This window comes from Sorex fumeus, unplaced genomic scaffold (assembly GCF_029834395.1).
Source record: "Sorex fumeus unplaced genomic scaffold, SorFum_2.1 ptg000086l, whole genome shotgun sequence".
Lineage (NCBI taxonomy): Eukaryota > Metazoa > Chordata > Mammalia > Eulipotyphla > Soricidae > Sorex > Sorex fumeus.
Window position 1 is genome coordinate 27,586,083 of NW_026606143.1, and position 23,392 is coordinate 27,609,474.

At 46.2% G+C, this 23,392-nt stretch overlaps 1 protein-coding gene across 1 annotated transcript in view; it reads left to right on the plus strand.

Moving 5' to 3' along the window:
• Window positions 1-735: 735 nt before the first annotated feature.
• KLHL15 (kelch like family member 15) overlaps window positions 736-23,392 on the plus strand; it is a 55,481-nt gene continuing 32,824 nt past the window's right edge. Inside the window, exons 1-2 of the mRNA XM_056131210.1 lie at window positions 736-804; window positions 1,802-2,007. The gene's annotated coding sequence lies outside the window, so the exon portion shown is untranslated. The remainder of the gene's footprint in view (window positions 805-1,801; window positions 2,008-23,392) is intronic.

Sequence of the window (23,392 nt, forward strand, 5' to 3'; positions counted from 1 at the left end):
TAAGGTGATCCTCTGTATTTTCCCACGAAGTAGTCTACTTCAGCAAAACATTACACCGTGTACTGTTTTGGCCTCTTGGGAAACATGACATGTTCAACTTTGCTAGAAAGAGATAATGATCGCTTTTCGCGACACATCTCACTAGAAGTTCATAGGGATATTGGTCTAGAGAGAAAATGGCGGCAGGGGGTGGGGTGGGGATGGGGGTGCGGGTACTGGTGGCGGTGGGTGTGCGAGAGGAGCAATCCCTTAGTTTAGGATGAGAAATAGGCAATGCACGACTTCATTTAAGGTTAGAGTCCCACCGGTCTCCAATTGTGAATTTCTATCGTGTGCACTTTTCCCACAAAGAGGTTTCGCAGTACATTTACTAAATAGTCCTCTAGTGTAGTTTTATATTCTTCCACCAAAAAAGCAGTGGCTAGAATTGTATTGTCGATTTGTCAAAAACGAGCCCCCCCGCCCCCCAAATCACTGCCGCGGGAGTGTTCGTCCTTGCGCTCTTATTTGACGCAAAGAGAAAGCGAAGCGGTTTAGATCGGGCATTTCTCCGTGTGGTGCAGACATGCCGTTTTCTATGAATTTCTCCCCACCCTCTGGGAGATTGGTTTCTGAAACGTAACCGTTGTGCAATATACCCAGGGCTATGACGCAATAATCCCCTGCAAGTTACCTTGCACGAATGATGTCATTTGGCGCACATTTAGACACTTTTATACTACAGGTAGCTAGAGCAAAAAAGCTCCCTCTCCACGTCGTCCTGGTTTCCCGCCCCCAACGTGGATGGAAAGAAAAAAGAGAGAGGTATTTTTTCCCCTGGCTTCCTAACAATTTGTAGAGAATGGGCGCGCCGCAGGGGCTCGAGCCCACCGTTCGCGCAGTTAGAGACCTGCAAGGGGGTGGGGGTGCCCAGCGCGGTTCAGCGTTGAGCCCCGACGGCGACGCCGCACAGGAAGCCGCGGCGGCCCGGGCCCCGCGGCCCCCCGCGCCAGGTTGTCTCGGTCCCTTGGCGGGGCCCGCTGGCGCGGCCAGACAGAATGTGGGGGCCCCCGCGGGCGTGGGGCGGCCCTGCCCCCACCCCGCTCCCACACCCGCTCCCGCTCCCCCGGCGCCGGAAGTGACGCGGCTGGCTGAAAGATGGCGGCACTGGCGCTCAACCAGGGGGAAGGTAAACACCCTCTGGGCCGCCGGCCTCGGGCCGGCCCCCTGGAGGCGCCGGCGGGGGCCGCGGGGGCCCGTTGTGGGCCCGCGGCCCGGCTGCCGGCCTCCCGGCCGTCGACACTCCCCCTCCCCGCCACCCCGCTGCCCGCGTGGCCCGTTTCCGCGGCGCGACGGCGGCGCACGGAGCCCCCTACTGGCCGGCCCCTCCTCCTGGGCGGGCCCCGGGCGGCTCCCGCGGCCCACAGGGGGCGCGCGGCCCGGAGCGGCCCCTGGCTCGTGGCCCCGCAGGCTCCGCCCCCTCGCCCGCCCCTTTCCCGCCTTCCTCCACCCCCGGCGTGGGTGATCCCGAGGCTCGGCGCGCTTGGGGCAGAAGCCCGGAGACGCCGTCGTCGACGCCGCCGCTGCCGCCGCCAGCGCCGGCGCTTTGGCCGCGGCCCGCGCCCCCCTTAGCCCGCTCCCCCGCGCGCGCGTCGTCGTCGTCGGAGTAGGTATCCGGGCGCGGAGCTGCCGCGGGCCGCCGCGAAGCTCCCGGCGTGTGCCAGGCCGGCCCCGGCCCCGACGCCGCGCCGCAATCGCCCGACCCGTGTCGGCTCGCCACTCAGCGCTGTCTTCTCCCTCCCCCTTCCCACCCCCCCTCCAGGACCGACTGTGAGGGGTCCGCCGGCTCCGACGCTCGCCCCTCGCCGCAGCTGCCCGGCGCGGCCCGGGAGCGGCCGCCAGTAGCTTTCACGTTCGAGGAAGCCCTGCCGAGTGCCGTTCCGGCGCCCGATCGCCCATCGCCCGGCCCGGCGGCCCGCCTGTCCCTCATGCAGACTGCCGTCCACTAGAGCTGGACAGACCCCCGAGGTATGTAGCCCGCCCCTGGTCCTCCGGCCTTGCGGCCACCCGGGAGCCGGCCGCGGCCCCGGCTCGGCCACGGAGTCGCCAGCCTTTTCTGCCCCGGACCCTGACTTGCCACCCTCGCTTGACGCCGGGACCTAATTTTGCGCGGAGTGCACTTAAATTGTTGGAAAATGAATTTTTTTTTTTGCCGGGGCGGGGGGCGGCGGGAGGAAGAAGCATAATTCAGCCATTTTTTGCAGCGCTTAGCTGCAGGTACCATGATTATTCCCCCCCCCCCCCCGCACCCCAAGAACCCGTCCCTTCCTTTCCCCAAATGCTGTTTATGCCCCGAAATCGCCGCTGCGAAATGCGGGGAAATCAAAAAACGTGGAAGCGGAAGATCGGTGCCCGGGCGGGTGGGTACCCGAGAAAATCCCTCGTTGAGCTTGGGGCTGGCGGATCGCGGAGATCGGGTCGGCAATAGCCACATCCCCGGGTAGTGAGTGAGGACTACATGAGGTCATACGTGAAAATCATCTCGAGCGGTAAAGTGGTGGGAAATCGCAAGGCGATCCTTTTGCAATTCTCTCCACCGGAGCGGTTAACGCTGTCGTGGCTAACTGTTGCTGCCTCTTTGATTCCTATATTTTAAGTCTACGAAATAAGTGTGGAATAGCGAAGCCAGAGGCTCGAGATCAGCTAGAGAGAGAATGGGCACGGTACTTGGCCTTCTTCCTCCGAACTGCTAACTGCTTATTTAAATAACGGTATTCTTTAATTCAAATTTAACGTTACTGGACTGCTTTGCTTTTCAGTTTTTTTTTAGGTCGCCCAAGGCTCCTTCCCCACACCCACCGCAAACTCAGAATATTTATTTAACACCTTACATTTGAGCTTGTATTTCCTACTTTCCAAATATTCTCCGAATTGATGTTTTATTGAGTTAATCTGCTGAATTGATCATTTAGAAAATGCCTTGAAGACCAGTTCCCTCCTTTTAATGCCTCCCCTCCACATCTAGGGAACAGGATGCTTTAATCTGTACAGACTAATTTGAAAATGTTTTTTGAACAGCTGAGACATGCATTCATATTTCTGTAATTCTTAGTAGAGACATGAGTAGGAAATTTCAACTTTTTCATAATGCAGTGATCTTTACGTGGTTTAATTCTCATTTTAAATTATTACAACACATTAGGTGCTTAGACTAGGTTTCTAGTCTTGAAGGATGCCAACTGGCTTCTTTAATGCTGATTAACTTGGGGAAATAATGAGAAATAGTAAATAATGGGACTGCAAATATTTGTTAAGGTTTAAAAATTGAACTCTGTGAGAATTTTTGATTCATACATTCAGCAGATCAGCATGGAACCATTCTTCCCACAGGAGTTACTCCTGGTGGTGCTCAGGGGACCATGTGGGATGCTGGGAATCAAACCCTGGTCGGCCGCGTGCAAGGCAAACACCCTACCTGCTATGCTATCTCCAGCCCGGGAAAGACAAGAATTTAAAAATATTTTTAACTTAATAGTTTTCTGAATTTTTCCTGATATAGGTTATTAAATATATAATCTGGTACCAGTTGTCCTTCATACTCTTTCCTATTTTGTAAAAAAGGCAGATAAGACAGGCAGGATTAAATTAGCAAAAGTCGGAGCCTGGTCTGAGAGCTTTTCATTTTTATTTATTTATTTTTGGCTTTTTGGGTCACACTGGGAAATGGTCAGGGGTTATTCCTGGCTCTATAGTCAGGAATCATCCTGGCAATGCTCAGGGGACCATATGGGATGCCAAGGATTGAACCCGGGTTGACTGCTACAAGGCAAAAGGCCTCCCTGCTGTCCTACTGCTCTGGCCTATGTGAGGTTTTAGGCATTGAATTTAATCAAGAAAAAAAATTGGCTAATTGTTTTACTGGGAATTTCAGGATTTCACATCTCTACCTTGATTTGGGTTTTCTGGGGTTAAAATATTGGAACGGAGCTGGCATGGGTACTAGGGATGATTTTAAAAGGGTCATCTGGTATAAGTCTAGAATTGGACAATATCGAGGGGAACATGAATACTCATGCCAATAATTTTAATGGTCATTTTTCTCTTAGAAGTTGTTAAATAGCAATTTTTAAAGGAGAAAACTTGATTGTGTTAGTCCCTCCCTCATTTGAACAGTGGGGCATGTGTTGTAATTTGTGCGGGTTTGCATAGGGTCCCCAGAATGCCTGTAGCTGGTGTTCTGCAAAGGCTTTCCTTTGGGTGCTGGGACGGCTTCGGTCCCTATGTGAGCATGGATTGTTCAAATTTGGTACACTAGCGGGTGGTGGGTTTGGGTTGACAAGAAATGAAAGGTAGCGGAGCCAAGTGTGAAAGGTGGCGGTTTCACTGGACAAGCTCTGGCGTCTAGTGGTCCCCTGCCCACGGTTTAGTAAGAGTAGTGTCCTTGACCATCTTATCTCGCCTCTGAGTTTTCATCACTTTAACCTCAGACGGATACATAACATGGAAGGCTGTGGGGATATAATTAAATAAGTCAATGAACACTTAAGTGCGTATCAAACAGTTCTAGGTTCTGGGGATACCACAGTCAATGAAAGGAAACCCCCCTTTAAATATGGTAAGGAAAATAAGCTAGCCCATTTAATAATGCCACTGTAGGATACTAAACAGAAAAAGAAAAGTAGGGATTATCAGGTTCTTGGCACCCGGTGGGGCTTCTTGCATCTTATCCGTTTTATTTTTATTACTATCATTTTTTTTTCAGGGGGCGCTGGCTGGAGTCTAGCAAGTGCCTCGTGTTGGAGAAGCGTGTTCTCAGACTCTGAGCCACAGCTCCGACTGGTGGGGCCTGGTTTGGTTTTTGGTTTGGTTACTGTCATTTGAGGAGTGGCGGAGATGGAGGCACAGCAGTCGGGATTGAAGGTGACCTTTATGTAGACTTGAGCACTCTGCTGCATCCAAACCCGCCATTTTGTATCAGTTCGGCGGGGCGAGTAGCAAAAGGCCCCCCATTTCGCAGCGCACTTCCGGAATGCGCCTTTTCTTTGAAGGCTTTGTGTGGGCGGCCCTGCGCATGCGCACTGGTGTACTTCCTGGCGCCCATTTTATCGAAGAGAGGTGCGAGTCAGGGAAGGGACGGGTAGCCGTCTCGGAGATGAGTGTGGAATAAAGACCTGAAGGCAGCCATTTATATTTTCAGTACAGGAAACTTCTCGCTTTGGTAGCGGCCTTGAGGTGGGTGTGTGGCTTGTTTCGGGGGTGGTGTATTGATTTGGGGGCTCTTGAAAAGGGGAGAGTGACAGCGATAACACCATTTCAGGAATGTTGAAAAGACGCAGGTAGTTGGTTTTTGCTGTGGGTGTATGTTGCTGCTAGTTTAAAAGCAGAACGCTTTTTCAAAATTCGAAATTTTATGTGGACTAAGAAAAATCACACAAGGTAGATCCCTAGATATACCATTATCTTTTTAGGAGGGGCATGAGCACACCCAGCAGTGCTTGGATCATTTCTGGGGAACTCGGGGATCATATGTGGGGTTGCAAATCAGACCCAGGTCAGCTGCGTGCAAGGCAGGCACCAAAACTCCTGTACTGTTTCTTGCCCCAGCCCTTATTATTACTTTGGCTTTTTGATTACACCGGGCAATGCTCAGTGTTTACTCCTGGTTCTGTGCTCAGGAATCAACTCCTGGCACTGTTCGGGCAACCCATTCCGGGTATGGATCCGAGGTCGGTTGTGTGCAAGTCAAAAGGCCCTTCCCGCTGTACTACCAAATGTGGCCCTATGCAAAGTGTTTTACAGATTGGATTTAATCTTCTCTTGGAGATAAACTTTTGGCTAATCAATCCTCTACTAAGAATTTCAGGGTTTAACCTTTCTACCTTGATTTGGGTTATCCGGGGCTAAAATCTTGGAACAGGGCTGACTTGGCGTTCATGGATGATCTAAGAGGCTCATCTGGTGTAAGACTGGAATTGGGCATCTAGGGGAATATGAATAGTCATGCCAATAATTTTAATGGTCATTTAAAAAAAGTTAAGGTAAAAAACTTGTTTTAGTGCCCCACGTTTTTGAATAGTGGGGCTTGCATTTTAATTTTGAGTTGGGTCCCAGGAATGCTGGTAGCTGTTTTTTTGCAAAGCCTTTCCTCTGTGTTCTGGGAGGGCTTCAGTCTGTCGGAGTGTGGCTTGCTCAAATTAGGTATGCTGGCGGGCGGTGGGTTCGAGTTAAAGAGAAATTATAGGCAGCCTGCCAAGTGTGGGAGGTGGCTCATTCACTGGAACAGGCTCTGGGGTCTAGCGGTCCCCAACCCTCAGCTTGGTAACAGTACTAGTTGACCATCATATCTCATCTCCGAGTTTTGAGTTTTCATCACTTTAATAACAGATGGCTACAGGACACTGATAGCTCTGGGGATACAATTGAATAATTCAGGAAACACTTAAGTGCATATTAGGTATCAAACAAAACTAGGTTCTGGGGATTCCACAGTCAATGAAAGTAACTTCCCCCACTTTAAATATGCTAAGGAAAATAAGTTACCACTATTTAATAATGCCACTGTAGGATACTATACAGAAAATGTAGAGATTATCAGGTTCTTGGCACCCGGTGGGACTTTTTGCATCTTACCCGTTTGATTTTTATTACCGTCATTTTTTTCGGGGGTGCTGGCCCGGAGTCCAGCGAGTGCCTCGTGTTGGAGAAGCATGTTCTCAGACTCTGAGCAACAGCTCCGATTGCCGGGCCTGGTTTGGTTTTTGGTTTGGTTGCCGTCATTTGAGGAGTGGCGGAGATGGGGACACAGCAGTCAGGATTGAAAGTGGCCTGTATGTAGACTTGGGCACTCCACTGCATCCGAGCCCACCATTTTGTATCAGTTTGGCGAGGAGATGTAGCAAAAGGGCCGCCATTTTGCAGGCGCACTTCTGGAATGCGCCTTTTCTTTGCGTTGCGTGGGCAGCTCCGCGCTTGCGCACTGGCTTACTTCCTGGCGCCCATTTTATCGAAGAGAGGTGCGAGACGTGGAGGGGATGGGGAGCGGTCTCGGAGTTGAGCGTGGAGTAAAGACCTGAAGGCAGCCATTTATAATTTCAGTAGAGGAAACTTCGGCTGGGATAGCGGCATTGAGATGGGTGTTGTGGCTGTTTTAAGGGGGTGGTGTATTGGGGTGTGGGGCGGCAGTTGAAAAGGGGAGAGTAACAGCGCTAACTGCCATTTCAGGAACGTTAAAGAGGCGGAGGTCGTTGGTTTTTGCTATGGGTATGTGTATGTTGCTGCTAGTTTAAAAGCAGAAATCTTTTTCAGAATTTGAAATTTTATGTGAACTAAGAAAAATCACACAAAGTAGATCTCTGGATATACTGTTATCTTTTGGGAGAGGGGCATGAGCTCACCCAGCAGTGCTTGGATCATTTCTGAGGAACTCGGGGATCATATGTGGGGTCGCTGATCGAACCCAGGTCTTCAGCTTCAGTGCCTAAACCCCTATATAATTATTTTTTAATATTTATTTATTTATTTGCTTTTTGGGTCACACCCAGTGATACACAGGGGTTACTCCTGGTTCATGCACTCAGGAATTACTCCTGGCTGTGCTCGGGGGACCATATGGGATGCTGGGAATTGAACTTGGGTTGGGCAGCGTGCAAGGCAACAGATGTCCTACCCACTGTGCTATCACTCTAGCCCCACCCCTATATAATTTTTGTCCCAGTTCTTAATTTTTGTTCTTTTGGACCACACTCTGCAATTCTCAGGGGTTACTGCTGAATGTCACTCAGGAATTACTCTGGGCATTGCATGGAGAACCCTATTGATGCCGAGGATTGAACCCAGCTGGCCATATGCAAGGCAAAAGCCCTCCCTGCTGTACTATTGCTCTGGCCCTATCTGAGCTTTATACACATAGAATTTATGCTTCTCCCGAAACTCTAAAAATTTGGCTAATCGCTGCTCTATGGGGAATTTCAGGTTCGAACGCTCTACCTTGATTTATGTTATCTGGGACTGCATCTTGGAAAAAGTTTGCTTAGCTTACATGGTTGATCTCAGAAGCGTCATTATTATAAGACTGGAATTGGGCAATATTGGTGGGAACCTGAATAGTCATGCTGATAATTTTAGTGGTCATTTTTTCTTAGACAATTGGAAATTTTTAAAGGAGGGAAAATCGCAAAATTAAAGAAGATAAAACTTAGATGTTTCAGTACCCCCATACCTGCTTGTGAACAGTGAGGCCTGCATTTCAATTTGTGTGGGTTTGTGCAGGGTCCCCACTGTGCTTGTAGCTGTTGTTCTGCAGTCTTTCCTCTGGGTACTGGAAGGACTTCAGTCTAGGTCAGAGCATGGATTACTCAAATTTGGTATGCAGCAAAAGGTGGGTTTGGGTTTGAAGAGAAATGAAGGCAGTGGGCCCAAATATGGGAGGTGACAGTTTTACTGAGAAGGCCCTGGAGCCCAGCTGTCCCCAAACCACGGCTTGGTAACAGTACTGCACTTGACCATCTTCCTTACCTTGAGTTTTGTGTTTTCATTGCTTTAATAACGCATGACTACAGGACAAGGATGGCTTTGAGGATAATTGAATGATTGAAAAAATATTTTTTACATGTGTATTAGGTGCGAAACCATTCTAGGTTCTGGGGATACCAGAGTCAATGCAAGGAAACCCTCGCTTTAAATATGCTATGGAAAATAATCTACCACCATTTAATACTGCCACAAAGGATACGAAACAGGAAAAAACAAAGTAGGGAATATCAGGTTCTTGGCACCCTGTGGGGCTTTTTGCATTTTATCCATTTTATTTTTATTTCTATTATTTTTTATGGGGGGGCGCTGGCTGAGGTCCAGTGAGTGCCTCGTGTTGGAGAAGCGTTCTCAGACTCTGAGCCACAGCTCTGACTGGGCGGGCCTTGTTTGGTTTTTGGTTTGGTTGCTGTCATTTGAGGAATAGAGGAGATGGAGGCACAGCAATCGGGATTGAAGGTGGCCTGTATATTGACTTGGGCACTCTGCTGCATCCGAGCCCGCCATTTTGTATCAGTTTGGCAGGGAGATGTAGCAAAAGGGCCGCCATTTTGCAGGCGCATTTCCGGAATGCGCCTTTTCTTTAGAATGCTTTGCGTGGATGGCCCTGCACATGCGCACTGGCTTACTTCCTGGCGCCCATTTTGTTGAACAGCAGCGCGAGACACTGAGGGGCACAGGGAGCCATCTCGGAGATGAGCGTGGAGTAACGACCTGAAGGCAGCCGTTTATATTTTCAGCAGAGGAAACTTCCCGCTGGGATAGCGGCGTTGAGGTGGGTGTGTGGCTGGTTTAGGGGATGGTGTATTGAGTTGGGGGCAGCGGTTGAAAAGGGGAGAGTAATAGCGATAACTGCCATTTCAGGACCTTGAAGTGGGGCTTATAGTTAATTTTTGTTCTGAGTGTAACTTTTTGTTCCTAGTTTAAAAGCAGAACACGTTCTTTGATTTTGAAATTTTATTTTGACTGGGAAGAACCAACAAGATAGATCTTCAGGTATACTGTTAGTTTTGGGGGAGATCTGTGAGCACACAGGGCGGTGATTCTGTGAATTCTTGGTGCTTGGGGATCATATGTGAGTCTGCCGATTGAACCTAGTTCTGCACCGCAAGGTAAGCACCTAAGTGTCTGTAGTGTTTCTGGCCCCGAATCTTATTATTTTTGTTTTTGGCTTTTTGATGCACAACCAGGTATACGGGATACTCATGGGTTACTCCTGGCTGCGCTCAGGATTTACTCCAGGCTGCTCTCAGGATTTACTCCTGACTTTGCTTGGGAACTATGCGGTTATGTTGAGGATGGAACTTGGGTTGGCCACGTGCAAGACAAAAGCCCTCCTCACTGTTTTGATGCGCCAGCCTTATCCTAGCTTTTTACACATTGGATTTAATCTGTTTTCAGAGATAATGTCAAATCACTGCTGTGTTCGGATTTTGAGGGTTTTTCCTCTGTACCTTGATTTGGGTTATCTGTTGCTAAAATCTTGGAATGGGGCTGGGTTGGCTTCTACGGATCTCAGGAAAGTCATCTGGTAGAAGACTGGAATTGGATGATATCAAGGGGAATACGAATAGTCATGCCAATAATTTTAATGGTCATTTTTTTCCTTAGCAGTTGTTAAATAGCAAATTTTGGAGGAGGAAAAAACTTGGTTATTTTAGTACAACATCCCCCCCCCCCCCCCCCGCTTTTGAACAATAGGTCGTTCATATTTTGGGAGTGTTTGCAGGGAGGTTGTGTCCCAGTATGCCTAGCTGGTATTCTGGTTAGCCTTAACTCGGGGTGTTGGGAAGGGCTTATGGCCCTGTCAGAGTATGGATTGCTTAAAATTGTTAATGGGAGGTTGATTTGGATTAAAGAGAAACCAAGGGCTTTGGGGCCAAATGTGGGAGGTGTTGGTTTCACTTGAACAGGCTCGGAGCCCAGCGGTCCCCAACCTATAGCTTAGTAACAGTACTCTTTGACCACCTTAAGTAGCCTGAGTTTTGAGTTTTCGTCACTTTAATCACAGATGGCTACAGGATAAGGATTGCCGTGGAGTATCATTGAGTAAGTAAACACTTGCCTGCGTACTAAGTGTCAAAAAGTTTTAGGTTCTGGGGATACTGGAGCCATGAAAGGAAACCCCCCTTTAAATATCTTAAGGAAAATAAGCTACCACCATTTAACAATACCGTGTAGGATCCTAAGTGAAAAGAAAAGCAGGAATTATCAGGTTCATTGAACCTAGTGGGGTTTTTTTTCATTTTTTACCCATTTTTTATTACTATTATTATTTTTTGGGGGCGCTGGCTGGTGTCCAGTGAGTGCCTGGTGTTGGAGAAGCGTGTTCTCAGACTCTGAGCCACAGCTCCGATTGGTGGGGCCTGGTTTGGTTTTAGGTTTGGTTGCCATCATTTGAGGAGTGAAGGAGATGGGGGCACAGCAATCGGGATTGTAGGTGGCCTGTATGTAGACTTGGGCACTCTGCTGCATCCGAACCCGCCATTTTGTATCATTTTGGCAGGGAGATGTAGCAAAAGGGCCGCCATTTTGCAGGCGCACTTCCGGAATGCGCCTTTTCTTTTGAATGCTTTGCGTGGACGGCCCTGCGCATGTGCACTGGCTTACTTCCTGGCGCCCATTTTGTTGAACAGCAGCGCGAGACACTGAGGGGCACAGGGAGCCATCTCGGAGATGAGCGTGGAGTAACGACCTGAAGGCAGCCATTTATATTTTCAGCAGAGGAAACTTCCCGCTGGGATAGCGGCGTTGAGGTGGGTGTGTGGCTGGTTTTGGGGGTGGTGTATTGGGGTGTGGGGGCGGCGGTTGAAAAGGGGAGAGTAACAGCAGTTCCCCCCCCCCCCCCCGCTTTTCAACAATAGGTCCTGCATAATTTGGGAGTGTTTGCAGGGAGGTGGTGTCCCAGTATTCCTAGCTGGTGTTCTGCTTAGTCTTACCTTGGGATGCTGGGAAGATCTTATGCACCCATAGGAGTATTGATTGCTTAAATTTGGTGTGGGTTTGGGTTAAATGGGCAGTGGTTTTGGGTTAAAGAGAAATTAAATGCAGTGGGGCCAAATAAGGGAGGTGGTGGTTTCACTTGAACAGGCTCGGAGTGCAGTGGTTCTCAACCCACGGGTTAGTAACAGTTCTCTTTGACCACTTTATGTACCCTCTTGAATTTTGAGTTTCCCTCACTTTAATCACGGATGGCTACAGGATATGGATAGCCAAGGGGTATCATTGAGGAATTAAACAAACACGTGCTTATTAGGTGTCAAATAGTTTTAGGTTCTGTAGATACTGGAGCCATGAAAGGAAACCCTCCTTTAAATACCCTAAGGAATATAAGCTACCACTATTTATTAGTGCCACGTAGGATACTAAACAGAAAAAGGAAAGTAGGGATTATCAGGTTTTTGGTACCTGGTGGTTCTTTTTTCAGCGTATCAGTTTTATTTTTATTTCTATTATTATTTTTTCGGGGGGCACTGGCTGGAGTCCAGTGAGTGCCTTGTGTTGGAGAAGTGTGTTTTCAGACTCTGAGCCACAGCTTAGACTGGCAGGGCCTGGTTTGGTTTTTGGTTTGGTTGCTGTCTTCTGAGGAGTGGTGAAGATGGGCACACAGCATTCAGGATTGAATGTGGCCTGTATGTAGATTTGGGCACTCCACTGCATCCGAGCTGGCCATTTTGTATCAGTTTGGCGGGGAGATGTAGCAAAAGGGCCGCCATTTCGCAGGCGCACTTCTGGAATGCGCCTTTTCTTTGCGTTGCGTGGGCAGCTCCGCGCTTGCGCACTGGCTTACTTCCTGGCGCCATTTTATCGAAGAGAGGCGAAAGACAGGGAAGGGACGGGAAGCCGTCTCGGAGATGAGTGTGGAGTGAAGACCTGAGGGCAGCCATTTACATTTTCGGCAGAGGAAACTTCCCGCTGAGACAGCGGCCGTGAGGTGTGTGTGTGTCTGGTTTACAGGGTGGTGTATTGGGGTGTGGGGGTGGCGGTTGAAAAGGGGAGAGTAACAGCGATAACTGCCATTTCAGGAACCTTGAAGTGGGGCTTGTAGTTAATTTTTGTTCTGAGTGTAACTTTTTGTTCCTAGTTTAAAAGCAAAACACTTCCTTTGAATTTGAAAATTTTTTTGGACTGGGAAGAACCAACAAGATAGATCCTCAGGTATACTGTTAGTTTTGGGGGAGATCTGTGAGCACACAGGGCGGTGATTCTGTGAATTCTCGGTGCTTGGGGATCATATGTGAGTCTGCCGATTGAACCTAGTTCTGCACCGCAAGGTAAGCACCTAAGTGCCTGTAGTGTTTCTGGCCCCGAATCTTATTATTTCATTTTTGGCTTCTTGGCTCATACTAGGGATGCTTATGGGTCACTCCAGGCTGCGCTTAGGATTTACTCCTGACTTTGCTTGGGAACTATGCGGTATTATGAGGATGGAACCTGGGTTGGCCACATGCAAGACAAAAGCCTCCCCACTGTATTGATACACCAGTCCAAGCTTTTTACACATTGGACTTAATCTTTTTTCAAAGATAATGGCAAATCACTGCTGTGTTCGGATTTTGAGGGTTTTTCCTCTGTACCTTGATTTGGGTTATCTGTTGCTAAAATCTTGGAATGGGGTTGGCTTGGATTCCATGGATGATCTCAGAACGGTCATCTGGTAGAAAGAATCCTGGAATTGGATACAAAGGGAACACGAATAGTCATGCCAAAAATTTTAATGATCATTTTTTTCTTAGCAGTTGTTAAAGAGCAAATTTTGAAGGAGGAAAAAACTTGGTTATTTTAGTACCACCCCCCCTTTTGAACAATAGGTCGTTCATATTTTGGGAGTGTTTGCAGGGAGGTTGTGTCCCAGTATGCCTAGCTGGTATTCTGGTTAGCCTTAACTCGGGGTGTTGGGAAGGGCTTATGGCCCTGCAGAGTATGGATTGCTTAAAATTGTTAATGGGAGGTTGATTTGGATTAAAGAGAAACCAAGGGCTTTGGGGCCAAATGTGGGAGGTGTTGGTTTCACTTGAACAGGCTCGGAGCCCAGCGGTCCCCAACCTATAGCTTAGTAACAGTACTCTTTGACCACCTTAAGTAGCCTGAGTTTTGAGTTTTCGTCACTTTAATCACAGATGGCTACAGGATAAGGATTGCCGTGGAGTATCATTGAGTAATTAAACACTTGCCTGCGTACTAAGTGTCAAAGAGTTTTAGGTTCTGGGGATACTGGAGCCATGAAAGGAAACCCCCCTTTAAATATCTTAAGGAAAATAAGCTACCACCATTTAACAATACCGTGTAGGATCCTAAGTGAAAAGAAAAGCAGGAATTATCAGGTTCATTGAACCTAGTGGGGTTTTTTTCATTTTTTACCCATTTTTTATTACTATTATTATTTTTTGGGGGCGCTGGCTGGTGTCCAGTGAGTGCCTCGTGTTGGAGAAGCATGTTCTCAGAATCTGAGCCACAGCTCCGATTGGTGGGGCCTGGTTTGGTTTTAGGTTTGGTTGCCATCATTTGAGGAGTGGAGGAGATGGGGGGCACAGCAATGGGGATTGTAGGTGGCCTGTATGTAGACTTGGGCACTCTGCTGCATCTGAGCCCGCCATTTTGTATCAGTTTGGCAGGGAGATGTAGCAAAAGGGCCGCCATTTTGCAGGCGCACTTCCGGCTTTGCGTGGGCGGCCCTGCGCAGGCGCACTGGCTTACTTCCTGGCGCCCATTTTGTTGAACAGCAGCACGAGACACGGAGGGGCACAGGGAGCCATCTCGGAGATGAGTTTGGAGTAACGACCTGAAGGCAGCCGTTTATATTTTCAGCAGAGGAAACTTCCCTCTGGGGTAGCGGCCTTGAGGTGGGTTATGTGGCTGGTTTAGGGGGTGGTGTATTGAGTTGGGGGCAGCGGTTGAAAAGGGGAGAGTAGCAGCAGTAATTGCCATTTCAGGACCCTTGAAGTGGGGCTTGTAGTTAATTTTTGTTCTGAGTGTAACTTTTTGTTCCTAGTTTAGAAGCAAAACACTTTCTTTGAATTTGAAATTTTATTTGGACTAGGAAGAACCAATAAGATAGATCTTCAAGTATACTGTTTGGGGGGGGGATATCTGTGAGCACACAGGATTGTGCTTCAGTGAATTCTCAGTGCTTGGGGATCATATGTGGGGCTGCCTATTGAACCTAGTTCTACACCGCAAGCTAAGCACTTAAGTGCCTGTAGTGTTTCTGGCCCCGAATCTTATTATTTTTATTTTTGGCTTTTTGATGCACAGCCAGGGATGCTAATGTTTTACTCCAGGCTGCTCTCAGGATTTACTCCTGACTTTACTTGGGAACTATGCGGTATGTTGAGGATGGAACTTGGGTTGGCCACGTGCAAGACAAAAGCCCTCCTCACTGTTTTGATGCGCCAGCCTTATCCTAGCTTTTTACACATTGGATTTAATCTGTTTTCAGAGATAATGTCAAATCACTGCTGTGTTCGGATTTTGAGGGTTTTTCCTCTGTACCTTGATTTGGGTTATCTGTTGCTAAAATCTTGGAATGGGGCTGGGTTGGCTTCTACGGATCTCAGGAAAGTCATCTGGTAGAAGACTGGAATTGGATGATATCAAGGGGAATACGAATAGTCATGCCAATAATTTTAATGGTCATTTTTTTCCTTAGCAGTTGTTAAATAGCAAATTTTGGAGGAGGAAAAAACTTGGTTATTTTAGTACAACATCCCCCCCCCCCCCCCCCCGCTTTTGAACAATAGGTCGTTCATATTTTGGGAGTGTTTGCAGGGAGGTTGTGTCCCAGTATGCCTAGCTGGTATTCTGGTTAGCCTTAACTCGGGGTGTTGGGAAGGGCTTATGGCCCTGTCAGAGTATGGATTGCTTAAAATTGTTAATGGGAGGTTGATTTGGGTTAAAGAGAAACTAAGGGCTTTGGGGCCAAATGTGGGAGGTGTTGGTTTCACTTGAACAGGCTCGGAGCCCAGCGGTCCCCAACCTATAGCTTAGTAACAGTACTCTTTGACCACCTTAAGTAGCCTGAGTTTTGAGTTTTCGTCACTTTAATCACAGATGGCTACAGGATAAGGATTGCCGTGGGATATCATTGAGTAATTAAATACTTGCCTGCATACTGTCAAAGAGTTTTAGGTTCTGGGGATACTGGAGCCATGAAAGGAAACCCCCCTTTAAATATCTTAAGGAAAATAAGCTACCACCGTTTAACAATACCGTGTAGGATCCTAAGTGAAAAGAAAAGCAGGAATTATCAGGTTCATTGAACCTAGTGGGGCTTTTTTCATTTTTTACCCATTTTTTATTACTATTATTTTTTCGAGGGTGCTGGCTGGTGTCCAGTGAGTGCCTGGTGTTGGAGAAGCATGTTCTCAGACTCTGAGCCACAGCTCCGATTGGTGGGGCCTGGTTTGGTGTTTGGTTTGGTTGCCGTCATTTGAGGAATAGAGGAGATGGGGGCACAGCAGTTGGGATCAAAGGTGGCCTGTATGTTGACTTGGGCACTCTGCTGTCTCCGAACCCGCCATTTTGTATCAGGTTGGCGGGGCGAGTAGCCAAAGGACCGCCATTTTGCAGCGTACTTCCGGAATGCGCCTTTTCTTTGAATGCATTGCGTGGGCAGTTCTGCGCATGTGCACTCGCGTACTTCCTGGCGCCCATTTTATCAAAGAGAGTTGCGAGACGTGGAGGGGTTGGGGAGCTGTCTCGGAGTTGAGCATGGAGTAAAGACCTGAAGGCAGCCATTTATATTTTCAGTACAGGAAACTTCTCGCTTTGATAGCGGCGTTGAGGTGGATGTGTGGCTGTTTTAGGGGGTGGTGTATTGGGGTGTGGATGTGGCGGTTTCAAACGGGGAGAGTAACAGCAATAACTGCCATTTCAGGACCATTTAAGAGGCAGAGGTCGTTGGTTTTTGCTATGGGTTTGTGTATGTTGCTGCTAGTTTAAAAGTACTCTTTTTAATATAAGACTACAGACCAAGAAACAACAAACAAAATAGCTCCTCTGATTAAATTGTACTTTTGGTGAGCCTGTTAGTACACCTCATGGTGCTCAGGTCAGTGCTAGGGAATTCAGGGAGCTCATATAGGGATCGAATCTAGATTAGCAACATGCAAGGCAAGTACCCAATCTCCTGTACTACCTCTGCCCCAGCTCCTCTTATCTATATATTTTATTTTTATGAAGTTGTTAACAATGTTTTACCTTTAATATTCAAACGCCAATCACACCACCATTACATCTCCACATTACATTTTGAATGTTTCCATCCTGTACCCCAAACCCTGCCCCCAAAGCAGAATGGATGTAATTTATTTTGTATTGCTTTTTATGAATAACCTGCTAAAAATGATTGAAAAAAATTTCTTAAGTTGTGTGAAGATCATTGTGTTTAACCCAGGAGCAACTAAGCCCTTCTCTAAGAGATTAGTAATATGGTAAAGTTTGAGCCTTGTATGCTTTTATATATACATATATATTTACATACGTGTATATATTTCCTGTAAGATTGCTTACCTTCTACTTTAAATCCAATCATATGTGGTGTGCCACTCGGTATATTAGTGGTGTGAAGTGTGAGGTGTCACATGGCCACAAGTGCAGCCACATGGGCCAGGAATAGAGTCACTATGGTGAGGCCCTCTGTTCAGCTCCTTCTCTTCTTTTCCCCTTGCTCTACATGCAAGAATTACTCCTGGCCTTATTCAGCAACCATATGGGATGCTAGAGATTGATCCCAGTCCAATTACATGCAAATAAAAAATCCTTCCCCTTATCACTTTGGCCCCCTTTTAAATATAAGATCTTTAAAGTCCATTTGGGTAAATAATTAGAACAAATGAGAACAGGTAAAAAATTCATTTTTAGTCTTCCAATAGGAAGACTGAATTTGGGTTCAGAGAGATTATTCAGCAAAGTGGGTAGGGCTCTTGCATTTCACTCAGTGACTCTTGGATCCCTATACCCCCCAGGTTATTGCCCTGAGCACAGAGCCTGGGTAGCCCCTGTGCATGGCAGATGTAGGTGAACCCCACCTCCCACGAGACAACAATAAAAAGTAAAAGTTAATGACTTTGCATAATTCAAATATTTGTAAGAATCCTATAATAACATTGGACTTTCTAAAAAATTTAGTAACATAATTCTGTGGAAGATTATAAGGTTACTATTAAGGTAAATGTCAGTATGTAACTTAGAAGAATTGGAGTTTTATTACCCCAGCAGAGTCTTTTCCAGGGCTGGAGTGATAGTACAGCTGTTCAGTGTTTGCCTTGCATGTGGCCGACCTGGGTTTGATCCCCAGCATCCTATTATGCACCCCACTGCCCCCACACCAACAGGAGTAATTGCTGAGCCCAGAGCCAGTAATAACCCTGAGCATAGCTGGGTGTGATCCTAAAAGCAAAAAAAAAAAAAAAAAAAAAAAGAGGGTTTCCTAGAATTCTCACTGGATATAATCTCTAAAGGCTAGGGGAGCTTTTTTTCCCATGACATCACTCCTGGTCTACTACTTATAGTGATGAGTAAGCAGAGTAGCATTAAATTAAAATGCTATAAAATAATAGCACTGAGACCATAGAGATAATATAGAAGGTAGTGCGCTCACCATGTACGGCCAACCAGGGCTCTGTTCCCTCAGCAGTGCCAGGAGTAATTTCTGAGTGCAGAGTCAGGAGTAAATCCCTGAACATTGTCCAGTGTGACCCCAAAACAACGTTGAAGCAGGAGAGATTTCTTTGTTTTGCGAGCATGGGGGCCAGGAGCAGGACACACTTCAGTGGTGCTCAGGTCTCCTGGTTTTGGGAGAGGGGGGACCATATGTGATCAAACTGAGTTAGTCTCCTGGAAGACCAAGTGCCCTACCCCTCTACTATTTCTCCTGCCTGAGTGTTTTTCCCATGCACTCTGTCTTGTACAAGGGTTACTACAAACAGTAAACATACCTGAAAAGTAATTTTATAGAATAATATTGTAGATACTCAACCTGGATACTTGGAGAACCCGAAGTTTTCTTGAAAGCTTAGCCTAATGGTCATTTACAAGTATTAAAATTAACTTGAAAAAGTTAAAACTTAGAAATTAAAGCAGCCTTTCCTCCCATATTAAACTGAGTTTAATTTGAGTAATGTAGGGTAAAATGACTGCTAATAAAGTTAGTCTATTTTCAGATTTCTCTATTTTTGGTTTTTGAGTCATACCTGGTGATGCACAAGTGTTACTCCTGGCTCTACATTCAGAAATTACTCCTGGCAGTGCTCTGGGAACCATATGTGATGCTGGGATTGAACCAGAGTTGGCCACATGCAAGGGTGCCCTACACTGCATTGTCTCTCCAACCCTCTCACCTCTCCACCCCCTGTCAAATTTTTCTTTACGATTAAGAAAATAGGTTTGGTTGTTAAAGTTTGGGTTGACAGGCTGGGGGTGGGAGGGTAGGAGACGGAAGCTGGCAACACTGATGGAGGGAAGTTGACACTGGTGGTGAGATTGGTGCTGGAATATTGTATGTCTAAAATCCAACTATAAATAACTCTGTAAATAACAGTGCTTTAATAAAGTAAAAAGATTGAGAAAATAGGACTGGGAAGTCGGCTTAAAAGTCTGAACCGCATGCTTTGCTTGCAGGAATCCCCCAGCACTGCCAGGTGTGCGCTCCTCCCCAAACTGAGGTTTGCTTTGAATTGTTGAACTTAAATTTTTATAGGTTAATAGAAATTGGAGTTTTGTTTGTAATATATTTGTGTAGAATTTTATTTAAGGTTTATGGCATGAATGTGGAGGTTAAGTTTTGAAACATTTGATAGAATTTCCCAGAATTTTGCTTTCATAGCGGAAGAGCAGTCTTCTAACTGAAAATGAAACATTTAATTTCTTTGCCTATTATTTCTTATCCACTTTTGCTGCCACCAGACTTTGTTGTTGTTGTGGCCCACACCCAGTAATGCTCAGGGGTTCCTCCTGGATCTGCATTTAGGAATTAATCCTGACAGTGCTCATATGGGATGCCAGGGATTGAACCTGAATCGGCTGTGTGCAAGGCAAGCACTCTACCTGCTGTATTAGTGCTTTGGTCCCCAGGCTTTGTTTATTGGTCATTTGAGAGTTGTAACTGTTAGAAATTTCTATGACATAAAGAATAATAATAGTTTTTGGGGTGTGTTTTTTGTCTTTTATCTCTTACTACTCAGTAGTATTCAGACTTTTCAGACATTCGTTAGATTCTTTAAAATTGTTATCCAGGGGTTTGAGAGATAGAATCCAGGGGTTAAGGCACTTGCTTTGCATGCAGCCACCTTGGTTCCATCCTCAACATCACATAGGGTACCCTGAGCCCTGCTAGGAGTGATTCCTGAGGGCAGAGCCAGGAGAAAACCCTAAGCATTGCCAGTTGTGGGCAGCTTCCCCCTACATTAGATTCTAGGTCCCATGTAGCTCAGTGGTAGAGTGCATTCCACTCATGTATGAGGTACCCTGGGTTCAATCTCCAGCACCCCTCCTCCTCCCCTCTGCCTTTGCAAATTTGGATTCTAAAGAACTTTTTTTGGGGGGCGTGGTCCACACCTGCGGTGCTCAGGGGTTCTTCCTGGCCCTGCACTCAGGAATCACTCCTCTCAGGCTCTGAGAACCATATGGGATGCTGGGGGGGTCAAACTTGGGTTGTCTAGTTGGAAGACAAGTGCCCTACCTGCTATACTATCTCCGACTCCCCAAAGAGCTTTTTCAGTAGGAGGCATATATGGCAATGTTAAAGAAACCATAGGGTGCTGTATATCTAATCTGGGGCTCCTGAATAAAATAAAGAGGAGTTATTTACCCTGATTTCAGAATACAGGCAACTCTAAAATGGAGGGTGCCATAGAAATTGAAACTGGGAATATGTATTATGTATTTTCACATGTTTGGGGGCAATATCCAACTGTGCTCTCAGGACTTACTCCTAACTTTGCACACAGGGATTACTCCTGGTGGGGCTTGGGGGACCATATAGGGTGCATTGGTTTGATCCCAACCCAATTGTATGCAGGGCAGTATCCTACACACTGTACTATCTCTTCAGCCCAAAATTGTACTTTTATTGACTTCTTAAATAAAAAATAAAAATTCAATTGTACGTTAATCTAAATAACATTTTCAAATTGAAAAATCTATTTTCCAAACGAAAACTCTTGGTGTGGAGAGGGAGCCATTGTATAATGTTTTTGCAAATTTAATGTCTGGATTAATAAAAATGGACTTGTTATCTTCTGTGTTTGATCTGTTATGACATGGCAAAAGTTATCTCTGGAAAACACTGAATGAAAGTGAAAAGGATAAATGGCTTCAAATTATTACTCTGCAAATATTTTTGACCTTGAAAATTTCTTCTAGGGAACTGACTGGGATGGCAGTTGTCCCTGGACTGCACTGAAGGATTTTTTTTTTCTTTTCTTTTTTTCTTTTTCTTTCTTTTTTTTTTTTTTTTTTGCGGGAGTCGGTGGCGGGATTCCTGGTAGTGTTGAGGATCAAACCTAGGACGCCTGCATGCAAAACTTGGACTTCAGTCCTTTAAGCCATCTGCCAATCCTAAAGCAGTAATTTTTATGCATAGAAAAGTGAGAGGTTTGCTTTTTTTTTGCTTTAGTCTTTGTCAAGTTTATGATGAGGTGTTCTTTTATATGTAATAGTATAACAATGCTTTTTTTTTTTCATTTTAATCTAAGTTGGTTCTGTTTTTTTTCCCTGCTTTTTGCGTCACACCCAGCGACGTACAGGGGCACTCCTGGCTCTGTACTCAGGAATTACTCCTGGGGACCATATGGGATGCTGGAAATCGAACCCAGGTTGGCTGCATGCAAGGCAAACATCCTAACCTCTATGCTATTGCTCCAGTCCTGGTTCTGCTTTTGATAGCAAAGGTGGGATACCTAGTTTGCCCTGATCTTAGATTATAGAGATAAGAAGGACAGGGAACGAAAGCGGTCTAGGGGAAACACAAGAGGAGACAAACTGAAATTAACAGGGGCAGCGGGTAGTGGGCAGGGGCTTCTGGAGCATTGGTGGTGTAGACGTGAAATATATGTATATCCATGCCAAAGAGTCAACAACACTAAGCATGAGACCCAGCTACAACAACCAATCTTAAAAATGTGCCTCTTTTTTAATTTGCTTTTTGGGTCACACCTGGTGATGATCACAGGTTACTCCTGGCTTTGCTCTTAGGAATCACTCCTGGCAGTGCTCAGGGGACCATATGGGATGTTGGGAATCGAAACTGGGTTGGCTGCATGCAAGGCAAACGTCCTACTTGCTGTGCTATCACTCCAGCCCTGTGCCTATTTTTAAGGAGGAGACAAGCTGGTGTGGTGGGAGGGAACCTAGGGACATTGGAGGAAGTTGACTCTGGTGGTAGGATTCCATACACTGGAACATTGTGCGCCTGAACTCAACTATGGATAACTTTGTAAACAAAATGCCTTAATAGAATTTTTTAAAAAATCATTGCCTTTAGGGGCTGGAGTGATAGCACAGCGGGTAGGGCGTTTGCCTTGCACAAGGCTGACCCGGGTTCAAATCCCAGCATCCCATATGGTCCCCTGAGCACCACCAGGAGTAATTCATGAGTTCAAAGCCCGGAGTAACCCCTGAGCACTGCCGGGTGTGACACAAAAAGCAAAATAAAAATCATTGCCTTTAGGTTGAATAAAACCCCTACCACTTGAAATCCTGGAAGCCAAAATGTAGAATATGTGCTTAATACAGTTTCATTAACCCTGATTTCCCTTAGTCTAGTAGACTGTTTGCAATACCGAGCATACAGAATTTTTGTACTTGGGCATTTTGTATGTTAGTAAAAAATATTGTAAATGGATATTCTCTCTCTGAGCCCTCATTGATTAAATAGTATATTTTTTTAGACGGGCAAGCCGAGAAGTGCTTAGGGTTTTCTCCTGACTGTGTGCTCAGGGATCATTCCTGGTAGGGCTCAGGGTACCATATAGAGTGCCAGGCTCGGGTTGATTGGCTGAATACAAGGCAAACGCCCTACCCAGTGTACTACCTCTCCAGTTTCTGATATACATATTTTAAAAATATTTAGTTTCACAATGATTAGTTCTTAAAATTAATGTTATTCCTTAAAGTGCCAAGTGTTAGATGGCGGCCACATGGGAGCCTTGTGGACAGCAGGTATGAGCTGGGGGTGGGGGTGTGACTGAAACCTCATGGGAAGTGGGGCATTCTGGCCTGTCCTTCACGCCCTACCGAGGTCACCAGTTGCCCCCCACAAGCGGCTCTCCAGCACAGCCATGACTCCAGAGCACAGAAACCAGTCTCTTAATTATCTGACTCTCAGTGGAAATACTTCCAGGGTTAATAAGTAAAATAGCAGATATCCAAAACCACGTGGCCGCAACATCATTTAATTCTTGAACCCAGCTGTAGAAAGCAAATCATTTCACAATGCTTTTTCAGCATGGCTGATTGGGGGGGGGTAAACTCTAAAAAATAATGGTGCAACTTTTATTGAAACAATGAAGTTAGTCAAAGTAGAGAGTGTTAACTAGAATTCATCTGCCTCACAGGCATTGGGAGGGGGTGGGGGATGGGGGTTTATTGGGGTTCTTCGTGGTGAAAAATAAGTATTGGTAAAGGGAAATGTGATTGATATTTACATGACCGAGACCTAAACCTGAAAGCTTTGTAACTTTTGCCACAGCGATTCAATAAATAAATAAAGAATTAAAAAAAAGTGCCAAGTGTTTATTCTGGGAATTCTTATGCATAAGAATTTGTATGGTCTCACCTCTTTTTCTTTTTCTTTGTAGCTTCCAGGGTACAATGTTTGTGAACAAGTTGGTTTTGTTTCGTGTACTTTTCTATGTAAGTTTGGCCTTAAACGTTGATATTACAG